At 45.1% G+C, this 17,167-nt stretch overlaps 1 long non-coding RNA gene across 3 annotated transcripts in view; it reads right to left on the bottom strand.

Moving 5' to 3' along the window:
- Window positions 1-17,167, bottom strand: part of LOC128323387 (uncharacterized) — a 111,872-nt gene that overhangs the window by 47,349 nt on the left and 47,356 nt on the right. Inside the window, exons 4-6 of one of the 3 annotated variants that reach the window (XR_008306244.1) lie at window positions 7,529-7,627; window positions 6,965-7,032; window positions 6,037-6,124 (exon numbers count right to left, since the gene is read on the bottom strand). This is a non-coding gene — a long non-coding RNA (uncharacterized LOC128323387). Of the gene's footprint in view, window positions 1-6,036; window positions 6,125-6,545; window positions 6,629-6,964; window positions 7,033-7,528; window positions 7,628-17,167 lie in introns of those variants that run through there. The other 2 variants (XR_008306246.1, XR_008306245.1) reach the window with 2 other exon arrangements.

A 17,167-nucleotide genomic window follows, 5' to 3' on the forward strand; every position in this document is an offset into this window, starting at 1 on the left:
CTGAGATCTTGTGTTACTTTGGGGGCAAAATGGCAGCTGCTGCAAAAAAACATGGTAGCCCATATTGGTGATGACCCCCTCCCCGAATGCCCCAGAATAATGCAGCATCTCAGGTATTGTGGGAACAAAATGGAGGCTACCAAAAGGCAGTTCCAAGAGGCAACTCTGCTATGTCTTTTAAACTTAAATACTTAAAAAAAAAATGGTCTGCTGCAGAGACAGTTTAAATACAATTTTATAAAAGAAAGAAAAGTCTGCCATAGTTACTTGACATGGATGATCCTGGATGCTGACCCTGAAGAAGGGAGCAGGATAAGCAGGGGTGTAGTTAGGGGAGAGGGGGGCCTGTGTTCACCCCTCTTTTTGGCAGCCCCTCAGAGTGAGGGGAAAAGTGAAGAAAATAGGGAGAAGTGGAGCTGGGAGGCTCTCAGGAGCTGGGGGTCCGTGTTCTTTGAACCCTTTCACTCAATTATAGCTAAACCCCTGAGGGTAAGGATGTGCCCAAGTCTGAGATTTGTTCCTCTCGCTTCGCAGACAGGAGAATATTTACCTGAAGAAGGCCGTGCTTTGATGTCCGTATGAAGGAAATCAGGCACTTTATACCACACAATTGTCCGTGAGGGCAGTGGGGGGGGGGGAATTCCCCCCGGAAAAGTGGCTTGCTCCCCCACTTGCCCCCCCATGTCTGTTTCAGAACTCTAATATGAGAGACACAGCTAGCCTTCCTCATAAACACACTTTGCCTCTTTTGTGCCCCCCCTCAGTTTTTAAAAAAAATCTGTTGCCACCACTGATTGTCTGAAATGAAATTGTTGTTGTGGCACAGAGAAAATCTCTCTCTCTCTGCTTGTTGATCCGTACCAATGGCAGATGCCACATGGAGATATTTAAAATGGCCCCCAGGTGGAGATCATAACATGTAAACTGGCCTTCACATCTTGCAGCAAAACCCCCTACCATTAAATCTACAGAAGTAGGGATGTACACAAAACTGGTTTGCCCGGTTTGGTTCGAATCCGAACTGGCCTTGAACTAGACTGGGCGTTCGGTTTTGGGACCCTGAATGAGGGGCCCGGCTAAGTTCAAATTCAAACTGGATCGGGGGTTCCACATATGCCTGGGTGTTGACACATCACAGCAGGGATTTAGTTTCAGGGCCTAAAATATCACACCAGCTGTCCCTACCTCCTCATTGCCTTCTAATTCTATCCTGCAATGCTCCCCAGACCATTTTTGCCTGCCATTGGTCTCATGGCCTCAAAACCTTATCAGAGGAAAGCAGGGGCGTAGCTAGGGGAGAGGGGCCCCGTGTTCATCCCTCTCTCTGGTGGCCCCCCAGAGAGAGGGAAATAACGAAGAAAATAGGGAGGGATGGAGCTTCAGGGCCCTCAGGAGCTGGGGGCCCGTGTTCTTTGAACCCTTTTGCTCAATTATAGCTACGCCCCTGGAGGAAAGCCAGTAATATAAAATAGACATGGGGCATTTGCTGGTAGGTAGGGGAAAGAGTAAGCACCATGCCCCACCCACAGATTCTCTCCTGCCCTGCCCAATCTGTTAAATGAGTGTTACATGGGAAACACAGGGCTGCGAACCATGCATTTCCTCCACAACAAGCCACTTGCTTTGCTATACTTGTCGTCTTTCTCTTCCCTCTATGGAAGGGGAGAAAAAGGTCTTGCTTCTTTTTGAAGTCTTCCCTAAAGCCCTGGTTGGGGTTTAGCTCTGAAGGGGCAGAGGGCTGGCATCGTGCCCTAATTCTCAATCAATAAAGCCATCGATTCTAGCCACAAAAGGGCAGGTGCAACAGATGGAGACTCCGGAGATTTTGCTTCTCGGACCAAACAACACCTGCCAACATGTTGTGCTTTCACTGAGATGTTGGCAGGAGTGTGTGTGTGTGTGTGTGTGTGTGTGTGTGTGTGTCAATTAGAGAACAGTTAGGGAAGAGATTCAGCCTTCTGCAGAGGGATACTTAGTAAGGATGTGCACAAACCTGTTTGGAGGCCCTTTTATGGGCCTCCAAACAGGTTTGAACAGCCAGCAGTTCGGATGGTTTGAAGGCAGGAGGGTACCTTTAAGGGTGGGGGAGGGTGCACTTACCCGCCCCCCCGGCTATGTTTCCCCTGCCAGCACTCTCTTAAAAACCGGTGGCAGAAAAACCGGTCTGGCGGGGCGGCAGCATACTTCCCTGCTGCCCCGTTCCTTCCTCGGTCCGGAAGTCACTGGAAGCACCCCAGGCACATGCACATGTTAAGCATGTGCGAGGGCATGTTGTGCTCACTCATGTGCATGTCGGGCACGTGTGTGATGTGTACGGGCTGACATGTGCATGTGTGCGGGATACTTCCGGTCACTTTTGGACTGAGGAGGGGACAGGGCAGCAGGGAGGTACGCTACCGCCCGTTTGGACCAGTTTTTAAGAGAGCGCCAGTGGGGGAAGCACGGCGAGATTTGTTTTTTAAAGTGTACCCTCCCCACCCTTAAAAGGTGTCTCCCCCACCTTTGAACTGGCCTCCGCTGGTTCCATGCACATCCCTAATACTTAGCTGTTGCCACCTCTCCTTGCCTTGCAGTGGACTAGCTGCATTTAAGGGAAATAATCGGTCTCCAAATTTTATACCTGTATTTACCCGAATAGAAGACGACCCTTAATTTAAGAAAACCTCCTTTTAAAAAATGGGTTAAATATAGGTTATGTATTTACCGAAAAGGAAGAGGACCCTAAATTTCAGATGGACACCTCCCCTCTGCCCCTCAGTTTATAACATCAAAGAACTTGGGGGGCAAACTAGTCTTGGATTCAGATAAACACAGTGTCTGCATTATTTTATTCATTAAAATATTTTTACCCCACCATTTAGCTCAATGGGTCTTCAAGGCAGGTGACAGATCTAATTTAAAAATATAAATTTTAACAATAATATCATGCAATGCAACTGAGAAGCAGTAAGGAAAAGCCAAAATCCAAGCTAGTAGTTCTCCAAATAAGGAGCTGTAGAATCCCAATGGGCTTTATGGAGACCTCTGTGTTTGCCCCACAGAGCAAACAGCAGCACTAAGGAGCAACTTCTAACAGAAGGACGGTGTGTTAGGAGGAGGGCTACTATCTTTCATTTGAATCTCACCCTGTGGCTGCTTTTAGCTGTGAACAACAACAACAACGATGTGTGAGAGCCAGTAAGGATCAAATATCCTATTGTCTCATCAAATCTGGTCTGGCCCTAAAACACTTCTTTCTTTAATTAAATTCTCTTATGACAGGGTTTGGCCCCAGATATTGTTGGACTACATCTCCCAACATTCCCAGGCACAATGGTGGGGGGCCACTGGGGATGATGGGAGTTGTAGTCCAACAACATTTGAGGACCCAGGTTTGAAAGCTTCTGTCATATGAGCCCCCATTGTCCCCTTAGATTATCAATGATAAACATGCTCTGCACCCTGCCTTCTAAGCAGCAGGGCCTTTTCAGCTGTAGCCCCTCCCGTCAGGAATGCTCTTCTGAAAAAACTAAGGATGTCTCCCCCCGGTACTCCTTTTGCTGCATTCTGCTTTCTCTCCCTCCCCTGCATCCCCAAACATTCACTGGTTCATTTTGTATTTCTGCCACCGGTGTAGATTCTTTGGTATGTTCATGCTGTATGTTGCAATTTATTGCAAAAAGATTGCACTTTGGCTTTTATCCCTTTTTTCATCTATCATCCTGGGTGCTTGTAAGTAGGAAAGTGACTCAAAAGTTGTATTACATATAAAATGAATAAATTAGGCATTAGGTTCATCTACAGTTGCCACCGGCTCATTTGGTCGCTACTGAGGGACTGGCCTTTTCCGTTGCTGCCCCAAAGCTTTGGAATGTGCTCCCTGTTGAAAAAAGAGCCTCCCCAACTCTGACAACTTTTAAAAAGGCAGTTCAGACATATTTGTTCACCCAGGCTTTTAATTAGATGTACAGTTTTTAATCGTTTTAAACAGATTTGACATTGTGTTAAATTGTAAATTGTTTTCAATGTTTCAATTGTGTTCTAATTTGCACTGTTTTTACTGTAAACTGCCCAGAGACATAAGTTTTGGGTGGTATATAAATTTGTTAAATGAATGAATGAATGGATGGATTGATGGATGGATAAAGGATTAGATTGCAGAGATTGCAATCCATAATATCTGAAGAGGGCTTATATTTCTACCCTATAGTAAATTATATGCATAGTGGGCAAGGTACAAAGTGCTGGTTATTACCTTTAAAGCCATGAATGGCTTAGGCCTGGGTTACTGAGAGAGTGCCTTTCTCTACAAGATCCCCACCACTCATTAAGATCATCAGAAGGGGGTCCGTCTTCAGGTGCCAGCAGTTCATCTGGTGGTGACCTGGGACAGGGCCTTCTCAGTTGTTGCCCCTGGATTGTGGAACGCATTCCACATGGATATATGATGGTTATTTTCCTTGGAGGCCTTCAGGAGAACCTTAAAGACCCATCTTTTTAGCCTGGCTTTTAATTATATCTAGTTTTAATTTTAATCTGGCTTAAATGTATTTTTATTTTAATTGTTTTATTATTATTTTTTAAATTTTAATGTAAAGTGCCCTGAGGTACTTTAGGAAGGGCGGTATATGAACTGAATGAATGAATGAATGAATACATAAATAATAAAAGTGGTATTTATTATGCACTGCCTTATGTAGAATAGATCTTATATTAAATTCCTGAACTTTGTGCAAAACTTCTTTTCCTATTGTTATGTTTGTTTTTGGTTGTTTATTTATTATAATTTTATTCTTCCCTTTCTCCATGGCGCTCAGGGCAACACACAGCGTTCTCCCTGACTGGGATTTGGACCCAGGTCCTCCTGGCTCTTGTCTGACAAGAGTCCCATTCACACATTATGTTCAACGCTTGTATTATCTGTGTACAGTATACACAGGAACAGATATGTATGCAAGATGGTTATTCACACGTTACATTGAACTCAGATACAGCAGTACACTTTCTATCCGCATCCTGCATTTCAGAGGCCTGTACCCAGGTTCACTTTTAAAATGTGTTCACACAAAAACATGTATGTGTGCACAGCTGCCCGAATGCAGATACAACGTTTTAAGGTTGTGCACGTGACCATCAAGTGCGAGCGGGGAGGGCTCAAAGGGAAGGAAAGATCGAGCTTGCCTTTCCCCCAGATGATCCTGCCTGATGTATGGGACACACTGCTCACACGCCCACACGAGCCGCACCGCTCCCAGCAGTATGGCTCTCTTGGAATTCGGGAAAAGGCATCCCGGCCTTCAGGAATCCCTAAATGCAGCAAGTCAGCAGCATGGTACATTTAGGGATTCCCCTGTGCGTAGGTGCTCCAGGCGCCCGACTCTATGTATGTTCAGGCTGCGTGCAACCTGAGCATAAATACGACCCTGGACCTGGCGCAGATACAAGCCTAGATAAAAAACTCAGGCTACTGAGGGAGGCAGGGCCAGAATCAGCCTCGATCCTGGCATTGCACACGAGCAGCCCTACACAGGTAGGGCAGCCTTTACCTGATAGGGCTGCACATGTGCCCGGCCTCTATGTGTGAACACTATTTACTGCAGCACACTGCTTTATGTTTATGTTTTAATGCTAATGCATCTCTCTCTCTCTCTCGCTCTCAAGTCCACTAGGCATGCTGCTGCATCATGGTGAGGGACTTTGGGGGAAAAAAGATATGGCGGTCTCTAGCAACTTGCAGGAACAGCGTTGCTGGGATCAGCATTGCCACAGCTGTGAAGCAGTGGAGGGAGGTGGGGGGGGAGAGAGAGAGAGAGAGAGAGAGAGGTGATTGGAGGAGCTTTTGCCTCCTTTCAGTTGTGCGCTGAAAGTTCTTTTGTGAGAAATTTCAGATCAGTCCTACTTAGTATCTTCAACCCTACAGCCAATATAGAATACACACAACTATGCAACATGTAGTAGTGCTTCACCATGAACTTGAAATATGCCTTCATTGTTACATTCTGACCATTTTTTCACATTAGGTTTCATGCCAAGTAAGGAATTTAAGGCTCACTTGTTTTTAAATGTTTACGTTTTATTTTGATGCTGGTTTAATATTTTCTTGTAAGCTACCTTGGAGATCAGTTGTTAGGAATGAAATGCATACCTTTTAAAAAATAAATAGAAACAAATGCATGGTAAATTACATCTCCATTACAAATGCCTAAATGCCACTTGAAACTCACTGAAATTAATTACATCCAAGGACATGTGCTTAGAATAATTGTATTGAGTGGTTTGTTATATTCTTGACATCTTGGTCCTAAACATGTCTACATGGAAATAAGGTCCATTGATTTCAACACGTCTATAAGGCCTGCTGACTTATTTCTTACATGTCAAAAAGGAATGAGAATTAAAAAGATTCAGACTTGCAAAACTACTTAGCAGGGTGTAATTAACTCTAAACTTTAATGTTGGCAGCTGGTACACATTTTTTTTTGATAAACTATTGGTTACATTAGAGTGAATACCCCAAATCTGGTAAATGGTTGACATTCACATGTGAATGTTGATTCCACATAACTTTTGCGAATGCCCCCAAATGCAGATATATCAGTTGCTATCGACAGTCTTCTAAATGCAATTAACAACATTCACTTATGCATATCTGAAAAGTGGAAAAATATGTATTCTTTATCTCTTAAATATCTACTATCATATCATATATCAATTATCTATTATATATCTTTTATATCATATATGATAGATAGATAGATAGATAGATAGATAGATAGATAGATAGATAGTAATTTGCTTGTCATCATTTACACTGCAATATTAACCCTCACCACATTTTGGATCTCTGCTGTAACTGACATATACCTTTGATAAGTTGTGTTCAGCACTCTTTCTACCACAAAAAGTGCATTGTTTGCAATATCGTGACAACAATTACAGCCAACACAGTCATCCACCCCACCCCCCAAAAAAGATTTAGGGTTACCTGAAACTTTTTCTTTGCAATGCTCCTGATTTTTCAATTGTGTGCCTTTTAGCTGGGTGAGGGCATTTCTGGAAAGAGGGGGAAAAACATACATTGCCAAAAGGGTTGTGGCTGAGAAGTAACTAGCCAAAATAGTGCCAAGAGGCATTTGAGAGCCCAATGTCCGCTGTACTTTCCGGCATTTGCACATTTGACAAAGCCATTCTGGGGGGGGAAAAGACGCAAAATCTCTTTGACATCCAGCTCTTCCCTCTGAGCAGGGATCCTCTTTGAAGTCGTCCAAATTCACCACCAGTGCTCACCCGAGACCCAAACTTTATTCTGACCTGGCCTACTGCATTTCTCTCTGCCTCTTTGATTTCCGTCCCTAACTTTCTTCTCTAGTTGCAAAGCAATCTGCTTGCTGGATAGGACAGCCTCATGCTTGGAGAAGTTTCTGGAGCTCCCCAGCTGCACTGAGAGAAAGCTAAGAGTGACACATTCAACTCCAGGCTTCCTATAGGAAGCAGCCTGGCAGGCCACACTTTGTTATCCACTTCATAGGCAAGAGTCTTTTTGACAGACCTGAATCATGGGCCCTGCTGAGCCCAGCAGGAGTTGAGTGCTGAGTACCATCTGTCAAAGCTTTAGGATCCCCTCTCGCCCCTGTTTCTATTCGACAATCTGCGAAAAAGAAGGGAGCGAATGAAAGTTACTTTATTGCATTGTTAGCTGAAGGTTGACTGCAAGCAGAAGAGAGTGTGTCACTCCCAAAATACTACACAGGGACAGAGGAGAAAGAGACAATATTCTCGGAACAGTCTTTTAACTCGGTGGGCCTGCGTGTGAGGTGGAAAGTGAGTCCCCCCAGTACCTCAGGGGAGGAAAAGGATGAAATGTATTCAGTACAATTTTAAAGGAAAAGTATTACTTATTAATGAGTTTTACTTAACTAGCAATCATGTCGGTACCAGGAAAAAATATATATCAGGGAGGTGATAGAAGAGGCAAAGTGCATTTTTGGAGGGACATGAATTTTATTCTACCGTTTTGAAAGGAAAAAAATGACACCAAAAAATGACCCCATCCTAAACAAAACTGGAAGTGAGCCCATAAGTAAGTGTTATTTATACACAAATGCTTTTCTAATATATTGACTTATGATAAAAAATGTTTTTTGTTTTTTTTAATATCTCTATCCCACTCTTCCTCCAAGGAACCCAGAGTGGTGTACATAGTTATGCTTATCCTCACAACAACTCTGTGCGGTAGGTTAGGCTGAGAGATACTTGACTGGCTCAGAGTCACCCAGCAAGTGTCATGGCTGAATGTGGATTTGAAATCAGGTCTCCCCGGTCCTGGTCCAACACTCTAACCACTACACCCCATACTAGCATACTTTGCAACATTATGTGCATATTGCAATGTAATGCTTGTGCAGTTCCGCAAGTGTGCTTTTGTGCAAGTGGAAAAGCTGTACAAATGGAGTTGCATTAAAGTACAGCCATTGCAAATAATAGCTGTACTGTTGCACAACTCCATTCATGCAATTTTTGTACTTGTGCAACTGTGCAAACACTATGTTGCAATAGATAATGTGGTACAATATATGTCATCATTCTGAGCATATTTATTTATATAAAATAGTTCTATACCACCCAAAACCTGCATCTCTGGGTGGTTCACAATTAAAATCATTTAAAACATTAAATCGATTAACAATTAAAATCATTTAAAAGATTAAAATTATTTAAAACTCAGTATTAAAATTATTTAAAACTATAAATCTAATTAAAAGCCTGGGTGAATAAATGTGTCTTCAGTGCCTTTTTAAAAGTTGCCAGAGATGGGGAGGCTCTTATTTCAACAGGGAGTACATTCCAAAGTCCAGGGGTTGCAAAGGAGAAGGCCCTTTCCCGAGTAGCCACTAGATGAGTTACTATTTTATTATTATTTATTTATGTATTTAATACATTTATATACCACCCCAAACTAAAGTCTACTATAAAACAATACAAATAAATAAAACATTAAAATCAGTTAAAACTCCAAAAAGCTGCTTAAAATGAAATCCATTTAAAATTATAAAAGTTAAAAGGCCTGGTTAAAAAGATGAGTCTTCAAAGATATTTTAAAAACCGCTAGAGATGGGGAGAGTCTTATGCAAACAGGAAGCGTATTCCAAAGTCTTGGAGCAACAATTGAGAAGGCCCGTCCCTGAGTGGCCATCAAACGACGTCAAGGTAGCCACAGATGGGCCTCCCCTGATGAACGCGGTAGACAATGGGGATCGTGCAGAAGAAGACACTCTCTTAAATATCGTGGGCCTAAGCTGTTTAGGGTTCTATAGGTTATAACCAGCACTTTGTATTTTGCCCGGAAACCTATTGGCAGCCAGTGTAACTCCTGTAATATAGGAGTAATATGGTCTCTTCGAGATGACCCAGAGACCAACCTGGCTGCTGAGTTCTGTACTAATTGTAGTTTCTGGACTATGTACAAAGGCAGCCCCACATAGAGTTCATTGCAGTAATCAAGTCTGGAGGTTACCAGCAGATGTACTACTGTTCTGAGGTAATGAATCTCAAGAAACGGACGGAGCTGGCGTATCAACTGAAGCTGATAAAAAGCACTTCTGGCCACTGCCTCAACCTGAGAAACCAGGGAGAGGTGTGAATCCAGAAGCACTCCCAGACTGCATACATGTTCCTTCTGAGGAAGTGTGACCCCATCTAGAACAGGCAGGTCAATATCGTTTCCTGAGTAATGACCCTGCACAACAAGTACTTCCGTCTTGTCTGGATTCAGTCTCAGTTTGTTATCCTTCATCCAGCCCGTTACCGCCTCCAGGCAGGAATTCAGGGAGGATATGCCTTCTCCCGATGATGTTGACATGGAGAAATAGATTTGGGTGTCATCAACATATTGATAACACCCTGCACCAAATCTCCTGATGATCTCTCCCAGTGGTTTCATGTAGATGTTAAAAAGCACTGGAGACAATATGGAGCCCTGAGGGATCCCATATACCTGTAAAAGCTCAAGTTTTGAAGAGCAACAGTCTCCAAGTGACACCATCTAGAATCTGCCCGAGAGACAGGAGTGGAACCACTGCAAAGCAGTGCCTCCCACTCTCAATCCCCTCAGGCGTTCCAGAAGGATACTATGGTCGATAGTATCGAAAGCTGCCAAGAGATCCAAAAGGACCAACAGAGACACACTCCCTCTGTCAATTCCCAATTGCAGATCATCTATCAGGCCGACCAAGGCTGTCTCCACTCCATAGCCTGCTCAGAAGCCAGTTTGAAATGGGTCTAGATAATCAGTTTCCTCCAAGACTGCCTGGAGCTGGGAGGCCATCACCTTCTCAACCACCTTGCCGAACCATGGAAGGTTGGAGACAGGCCTGTAGTTATTTAACTCTGAGAGATCCAAGGCAGGCTTCTTAGAAGTGGTCTAATGATTACCTCCTTCAGACAAGGAGGCATCCTGCCCTCCCTCAGAGAAGCATTTATAATCTCTACTAGGTCCTCTACAACAGCCTCCCTGCCAGATAGTATAAGTCATGTCGGACAAGGATCGAGAGGGCAGGTGGTAGGCTGCACCATTCCAAGCAAATTGTCCACATTTTCAGGAGTCACAAACTGATCTAGGGTCATCGCATAAGAGGAGCTGCTGGACACCTCGGCATCAGACTCTGTAACATTTGTGGAGTTTGAATCCAAGTTGGCCCGAATACAAGAGATTTTGTCCACAAAGAACTAATTAAAAATGTCACAGCACGTAATTGTTGGTTCAGTACTGATTCAAGGGGGAAGGGGCGCACATTAGCCCCTTCTCAACCCTGAACAACTCCACTGGAAGTAAGCTTGCGGAGGCAATACGGGAGGAAAAGAATCACTTCTTTGCTGCATGTATTGCCTGAGCACAGATCTTCAAATGCTCTCTATGGTTGGAGAGGACGCTTAGGAGTGATTGTGTCCACTCCTCTGGTGAGTTGATTATTCCAATTCTCTACCAGAGTGTCGACAGGGTCATCAGCAGAGCCAACACTAAATCCCTTCAAGGCTTCTTGGAATCCGATTGGATCCAGTAACCTTCTCGGGCGGACCATCCTAATGGGCCCTCCACCCTTGCGGAGGTGGAACGTGGTCGTGAGTCCAACCTTAACCAGATGGTGGTCCATCCATGACAAAGGGGAAATCACAAAAGTACCCACCCACGGAACACCAATCTGTTCAGAGTGGAAGACCAGATCAAACGTGTGACCAGCAATATGCGTTGGTCCCGAGACCACCTGGGATAGGCCCATAGTCGTCATGGCCGCTATAAACTTCTGAGCCACCCCAGACAAATTGCTCCCAAAGTAAACATTGAAGTTCTCCAGCACCACAAGCCTGGGAGACTCCAACGCCAAACCCGAGTCCAAGTCGGTCTGCTCAGTTAAGGACTCAGTCAGGCAGCAGGGCAATTGATACACCAACAGAAGTCCCAATCTATCTGTGGTCCCCAAACTTAGGTACACACATTCAGTATGGTCAGACACTTTGACAGGGATCCTGGCAAGGGAGATATTGCTCTTGTAGACCACAGCCATGCCACCTCCCCACCCAATTCCTCTCCCCTGCTCCTCAACAGAGGACCTTGGAAGAAGAAGCTGGGACCTGACCGGGCCACCAGCCTCCCTCAACCAAGTCTCCATAATACATACCAGATCAGCCTCTTCATCCAGAATCAAATCATTGATGATGTCAGGTTTATTCTGGACCGACCTGGCATTATAAAGGAGCAAGATGAGGCTCTGTGGGTGGTTAGCATTGCTTTCCAGGGTCAAAGAACTGGCAGGATAGCCAGAAGGGGAGACAGCAGATAAGTTTCTGGTTTCCCTTACCCTGCAATGGCCTGCTGACCTGTCAACATTACTGCTTCTATTTCCCACCACCACTGGAATAGCTGCCCCATAATCGGTGGATATACCCCGTCTCCCTATCTCAATAGACCCAGACACACTGAAGCTCAAATCACCCAAGATTTCAAAGAGAAGCCCTATTATAATACTTGCCCTTCTTTACACACCCACAAGGGATCTTGAGCCAAACAGCCTGGTCCTCACCCTCGTTCCTATAAAGCCCAAAGCTGAGCAGGTGACCCAAGGAACTGCTGAGTCACCCAGGAGGTGGTCCCAATCCTGCACACACTCCCCACAGATGTTACCCAGAGGCAGCAACCCCACAGGGGAAGCAGGAGTAGGCAGGCAACAGCAGAAGGAGCCCACCTGGTCTCTCATCCCAGGCAGCACTGTGTGGGAAGCAGATGGACTCTCCCTCTCCTCTGCTGGGCTTCTAACAGAAGAAAGAACTTCCTCCAAGTATGAAAGCTCTTCCTTCAGGTTATCACAATGGTCCAGCAATGGCAGTGGTTGTGGTAGGAAGGAGCTACTTGTTGGGAGGAAGCTCTTTCCCTCATCCCCCACTGATGCCACCAATGCCAGCAATCATATATTATAGGAACATAGAAACATAGAAAGCTGCCGTATATTGAGTCAGACCATTGGTCTATCTAGCTCAGTATTGTCTACACAGACTGGCAGTGGCTTCTCCAAGGTTGCAGGCAGGAATCTCTCTCAGCCCTATCTTGGAGAAGCCAGAGAAGGAACTTGAAACCTTCTGCTCTTCCCAGAGCAGCTCCATCACCCCCTAAGGGGAATATCTACAGTGCTCACACTTCTAGTCTCCCATTCAAATGCAACCAGGTCAGACCCTGCTTAGCTAGAGGGACAAGTCATGCCTGCTACCACAAGAGCAGTTCTCCTCTCCCAGGGAAGTCACAAAGTACGTAGAGTCACAAAATATATAGGTCACAAAACCCACGATGGAATAAATTGGTGTCTCATCAAAACAACTCTATAATTCTTTCAGAAATAAACCATGAACTTCTTACTACCTTTTAAAAAGTCCATCAGTAATTTTATAGTGTAATCGTAGGCATGTTTTTTTCATACCTGCCAATGTGTCCCTATTTTCTCATTCAGGAGAATGGGAAAATAAGGACAAGTTGGCAGGTATAGTTTATTCAGAAGTAAATCCTACAGGCAGTGACCGTCAACGCAGTCAGAGCTGCTTTGAAGTATGCAGTCTTCAGAGTAGTTGCTTTCTGGGCTTGATGGGTAGGGCAACGCATGGGGAGGGATACTGGAAAGCCATTTTCACTTCTGTCCCCTCTGTTCACTGTTCACTCCCAGAAATATGTCTGTCTGGGCTATGGAACCCCCAGTTCTTAATGCTTCTGGATTTTCTGAAGGAGACTATTGGGCCAGCTTGGATGATACTCCACCACTTCCCGCTTCATCCCACGTGAAGGGTGATGCTCCAAGATCACATGTGCCATGACATCTTTTCCAAGCTTCCTGATGTTTTTCTTGGCACATTCCTTTATCATGTGGGGTGGTGGTGGCTTGCCCAAACGACACATGCAATCCAATTATTACTGCTTAAAAAGCTTTTTAAAATTGGTCAGTGAATGAATCTTTATTTCAAACACTGATGAGAAGCATAATAAGGCAAATACTTACATACCAATACTTACATACCAATCAATCAGCAATGTTGAGATTTGCAACAGATTAAAACCCACTCCCATTTCATTCTGTATCTGTTATAGTAAAACACACATCTTCTGCCAGATTGTACTTGATATTAAGCAGAACATAGAAACATTTAGACATTAAAATTACAATACAAAATTAAAAAAAATACACAGTACAAAACATTTAAAAAACCTTTCAGATTTTTAAATGTTTTGTATTGTATTTTTTATTTTTTTATTTTGTGTTGTAGTTTGTCTTGTTTTATGTTTTTTTATTGGAAGTTTAAAAATTGTTATGCTGTTGTGAATAATTTGTTGTGGGGCAGCTAACAAATACGTTTCTTGATGATGATGATTACTATTATTATTATTACTATTACTGTTATAATTATTATTGTTGTTGTATGTAGAGCAGCAGTTTGGACAAATCACATCCCCTCACATCATAAAGGAAGACAACAGCAGGAAGTCAGGACCTCCAGGAGCAACATCAGGATGAGTATGCCATTAGGACATCCCCCTTCTGGATTGCGTGGGCTGGAGCCTTTTCAGACAGCAGGATTTACTGTGAGCTTACTCCACGGCTTTATGGAGCATAATGGATACCCTAATGCAAAGAGAGGATTTTTTTTTACCCTGGACATAAATCAGGCTAGATTCCAAAACAGAGGGAAAACCCCCAATTGTGTGTGAAGTGCTTTCTGAAATATTGCACAGACTTTGGGGTAAATCTGGCTGATATGTGAACTCACACACCCACCCTCCTAAAGTAAAGTCGCGGTAAGGTCACAGTCTAAAAAAGCTCCTGGTTCTGGTTGGTGGTGGTGATGAATCTTGTCTGAACCAGTCCATTTTGTGTAACAATTCTAGCAACCCAGGATTCCACAAGAGATACTAATTAAGGTTGCAATTCTGGTCTTCATGAACATATGCGCAGAGGTGCTCTAACCCCCGGACCTTGGGGACCAGGACCATTCCTCCAAGGTCTGGGGGGGTGGGGCTCTGCAAATGGCCAGCACCAGTGGCCTCCAGCAGCCACCCTGCCAAACCTCCACTATGTGCTTTTTAACATTCTTACCGTGGCCGAGAGGTGGCTGTGGTGGGGGAGCGAAGCAGACCTCCCCCTCCCCCGGCGGCAGTGGGGACTGGAGTGATGCTGGGCCCGTCTGTTCAGGCCAGCGACTTTTAACATCTGCAAGGTGCACCTGCGCAGATGAGATCATTGCAAGCCTGCGACGCCATGGGCTTGTGACGTTCTCTAAGCTTCACAGGCATACCTCGCAGTTGGTAAAAGACGCTGGCCCGAATGGATGGTCCCAGTGTCACTCCAGTCCCCATCGCTGGGTAAGGGGGGAGAGGTGGGAAGAAGGACTTCTTTGCTCCCCTTCCCCCCCCCCCCACGGCCACCCCTCAGCAAGATTTTTTAAATAAAAAACAGTGGAGGTTTGGCGGGCCGGGCCCCCCAAAGGAGGTTTCGGGGGGCCTCGTGCACGGGGGGGGGCTCGAGGCTGGGCGGCCCTGGTGCCCAAATTTCCTAGGTGCACCCCTACATATGCATGTGAAGAGCAGGCTGTGGAGTGACTCCTCATAAGAGCCAAGGAGAACCTTCCAACAGCTGCTTGCTACCATGGCACTGGGCAGGCCACAGCTACTGTATATGAATGTGAGCAGTCATTGGGTCATGTGCCAGAACCAAGGGAAGAGCAGGATGCTTGGTTGTCCTGCGTGAGGTGGAGAAGAGGCAGAAGCTCTTTGCTTGGTGCAGAAGCTGCTTAGAGCAGCTTGCCTGGAGAGCATAGGGACAGCTGTGGCTCACCCAACCCAGTGGAAGCAAAAAGGGGATGGTTCTGATTGGCTACTTTGAGGATCCATTCTACATCCTGCTCTCTGTGTGCACATGCATGGAGGGAGTGGGTGCAGGGTCATGGCTCACACGTTTTACCTCTCCAAGGAGCTGGTGGCCTGGATATCAGTCAGGCCTGTGATACCTTGACCAGAAAATCTGAGACTCTCTCATGTTTTTCCATAAATGTGTGAGATGTTTGACTTCAGCCAGTTTGCAAAGTATATGCAAATTTCAGTCTCATGTACGAATTTGCTCTGAAAATGCTGAGAAAGGAGTAACCTGCTGTGAGGATCAGACACACTTATTTTTCCGTGTTTTAATAAAAACCAGGTGTATAGCCACAGTTGAACAAGGTGGGGGAACAAATGTTGGGCCCCTGAGGGAGGGCCACCCCATTGGCTGGGTGACTCTTTGCTCTTTGCTTTCCCCCCTTTCCTCCCCGAAGAAGGTGGGAAATCAGGGGCCCATCTTCACTTTTTGTCTTAGGGCCTACTCTAGTCTTGCTATGCCCCTGATAAAGATGTTACTCTATTCCTGTTTTGATGTCATGTGCACTTTTGGACACTTCTCACATTCAGACAGGTACAAGCTTCTTAAAAACCTAGAAAATAGGAACAAGTGTTCCCTCTAACAGGGATTCCCAGGTGTTGTTGACTACAACTCCCATAATCCCCAAGCAAAAGCCATTGCAGCTGGGGATTCTGAGAGTTGTAGTCAACAACATCTGGGAATCCCTGTTAGAAGGAACACTGATTGGAACATGTATAAGCCGCGTTACACATTGGTCCAGCTAGCTCAGTATTGTCTGCACTAACTGGCACTGGCTCTCCAAGGTTTCAGACAGGAGTCTTTCCCAGCCCTAACTTTAAATGCCAGGGATTGGATCTGGAACCTTCTGCAAGCAAAGCAGATGTTCCACCAAGCTACAGTCCCATCCCCACATTTTACACACATTTCAATGTGTTGATTTTTAAAAGAAGGTTGGTAGGGTGGAGGAAACCAAGCGAACAGTCTTTGGATTAATTATCATTAAGCAAAAAACAACAACAAAAAAACAGATGCCTTTGGGTCACTTGAAGTAATAACCACATATGCAAATCAGGAATAAAAAACAATCAAGCAGCATAAAAAAACAACACCTAGTACAATATAATACCATCAACAATCTAATTAAAGGTGAAAACAACATAAAATACATCAGAAAATCAGACCAGAAAGATTGATAAATGAATGCCTGCCAATATAAAAACATGCTAAACATCTATATAAATAATACACTGAAGTCGTATGTGGCAAGCCCTGCCAGCTGTGACCAATAAAAATGCAGGATGTGGCTTTCAAGTGCCGCCTGGTGGGCCCATGGAAGGAGCTTTCACCACCTTCTCTGCCGCCAGTGCCCCATTGTTGCTCACCCTCTCCACCGCCATGGGGGTGGCTTAAGGCGGGGGGAGGTGGGATAGGGGGCTGAGCGGGGCGGGGCGTGTGGGAGCAAAGGCTGAGTGGCAAGCAAGGGGGAGAGGAAAGGCCAAGTGGCGAGCGGGGGAGGGTGAGGAAAGGCCAAGTGGCGAGGGAGAAAGCCCAAACAAAGCCTCAGGGGGGGGAGTGGGGGAGAAAGGCTGAGTGAGGGGGTCTTCCGTCACCCCATTAAGTCTTTGGGGTTGGAAGACTGAGTGCACTAGCACTAGCACACAGATGCTCTGTGCGGGTTCAGCTTGTACTTTCTAAATGTTTGTAAATTTGAGTTTAGATAGAGCTCTGTTGGGAGAGACTTTTACAGCTTCAGGGAGAAGACC

This window comes from Hemicordylus capensis, chromosome 1 (genome assembly GCF_027244095.1).
Source record: "Hemicordylus capensis ecotype Gifberg chromosome 1, rHemCap1.1.pri, whole genome shotgun sequence".
NCBI lineage: Eukaryota > Metazoa > Chordata > Lepidosauria > Squamata > Cordylidae > Hemicordylus > Hemicordylus capensis.